The sequence below is a fragment of the Melanotaenia boesemani genome, chromosome 23 (genome assembly GCF_017639745.1).
Source record: "Melanotaenia boesemani isolate fMelBoe1 chromosome 23, fMelBoe1.pri, whole genome shotgun sequence".
Classification (NCBI taxonomy): Eukaryota; Metazoa; Chordata; class Actinopteri; order Atheriniformes; family Melanotaeniidae; genus Melanotaenia; species Melanotaenia boesemani.
In genome coordinates, this window is record NC_055704.1 from 6,606,588 (window position 1) to 6,608,981 (window position 2,394).

Here is a 2,394-nt window from a genome sequence, read left to right on the forward strand (position 1 = left end):
CTGCTGAATACATGACCTTGGTGGAGGTAACAATCCACTTTCACCATCGCGTCAGGTTTTCCTTCCTGGTTCTGGTTCTGAAGATTTAATCCTATCCATTGGTTTTCTTTGTTTTGTCATTATTTTTATGAACTGGTTTATATGAACACAGTCATAAAACATTATTGTAAATTTAATTGTGTTATAACTGGGCGACTGTGAGTTGGACTGAATTGGTCTGCGTCTGTAAAGTGCCTTAAAATAACTTTGTTGTGAATTTGTGGTATACAAATAAAGCTGAATTGAATCTGTGACTGGTTTATTTTCCCTTTTTGTCAGGAGTTGTGATTATATATCATTTAAATCTAATCTGCACTTAAAATTTATTTTACTCAAATTTAACCTCAATTTAAACAAAATCTGAGTCTATAAATGTCGTAATTTACATGGTTAGTTTTTACATTAGGTCTCTACAGCAGGTTTCTCCAACTCCGGTCCTCGTGAGCTACTGTCCTGCAGGTTTTAGATGTCTCCTACTACAACACACCTCTGCACAAGCTTGTTAATGACCCAGTGATTTGAGTCAGGTGTGTTGCATCAGGGTAGAATTCAAAACCTGCAGGACAGTCGCTCACAAGGACCGGAGTTGGAGATTCCTGCTCTACAGGATAATACATTACCATAGTAAGAGTAGTATATGCACAGACACATACACTGAAACACAAGCTGAAAGCATTCAACCAGCACAAATACGAAACAAGAGCATCATTAATGTCTTGAAAGTCATACACACTCACAGACACACACTTTGTGCATGACTATGTTTGCGATAATTCATTTCTGAGCACAGAATAATCAGAATATAGCTTCAGAAACACAGAGCTGCAGCTGTATTTGATTATCTGTTTACTGATCCTGTGTGCAGGAGGAGCTCTCGTTGACATTTGCAATAGACACACCTGCAGCAGGTGATAGAAGCCACGATTCTCCACACGGACTCACATTAGTTAAATCCTCTAGAAACAGGTTGAACAGTTTAATCCACATGAGCTAGTTTAATCTGTGTTGTCAGAAAGTAAACTTAGAGGATGTTGAGGGACTTTAGGAACCAATAGAAGCACAGTTTTTAATTTATTTAAAATTTAATTAAATTTTTTTAACTTTGATTTTATTACATGAAATCAATTTGACTGTAGATATACAAATTCCATTTTCTAAAAAGTTGGAAAATTTTCTTAATTGCCAGAAAAATATATCGGAACCTTTATTTAACAGACATCCCTTTCTCTTTCTTCACTGACACACTTTATTGTATTTGAATCAGAATCAGAATTCCATTTATTACCATTGTTGTAACAACAAAAGCTGAGAAGCTGCTTCTTAAAATGGTGCCTTTTAAAATATTTACAAGATATTAAATAAATATTTAAAAAAACAGAAATATGAGTGCAAAACAGAATATAAACAGTAAATAGATCAGATAGAAAGAAAGTAGACAGTACTCTTAGACAGTTATTACACAGAAGCACCGGCTGTCTTGGACGTTTTGAGCAGTTGTTATTGGTGTGATTTTGCATTGTTTTATGTGGTTATTGTTCTAGGAAACACACTAAAATAAAAAATAAATAACAGAAACCAATGTAGAATTTGAGGCAGAAACACTGAAAATAAGTTAAAAAAAATTATGAAAAGAAACAGATGTAAACAAAGAGAGAAAGGTTTATAGACCATACAGTAACAGCATGCTGGAAAATTCAATCAGCAGATTTGCTGGTAATTGGTGAGGGTGCCAGGGTTGGGTATAAAAACAGGTTCCACCAAAAGCTTTGTCAATAATCAATAATTTCAGCAAATATTACTCAGTGACAGATTGTAAAGAACATTGGTCGTTCAGCATCAACAGAGCAGTTTTTGGGGAAAAAAAATTCAGGGAGAATGGGGAAATAGCTGTGTAGAAAAGCCAAGGACAGAAACAGCTATTGGATGGTCAGGACCTTGCAGCCCTTGAGCAGCACTGATTGAGAAACCATCATTACATGTTCACTATCACCACGTGGTGCCAGGAAGAGCTTAGAAAACCATTATTCCTCAACACAATTCACCACTACTCACACTGAGTCTATGTTTCAGTTTCTTTTGGAAAAAAAATGTTGTCAGATTATTGGAAAATTAAATAAAATGTTTCAGAAAAATCTTTTTATGCCGAGATAAAAGCTGTGCCGCTACACTTATATCTGCTGGTAATGTTTGCATGTTTGTTTTTGACATGTTTATTAAACTTTTTTATGAGACATACCAGAACACAAAACAAAAGAAAACAAAACAAAAAAAAAAACAAACTCATAAATACTTTGGGAAAAAAAGAAAAAAGAAACCTCCAACAGTGACCTTTGACCCTATAGCGTCGAGTCCCTC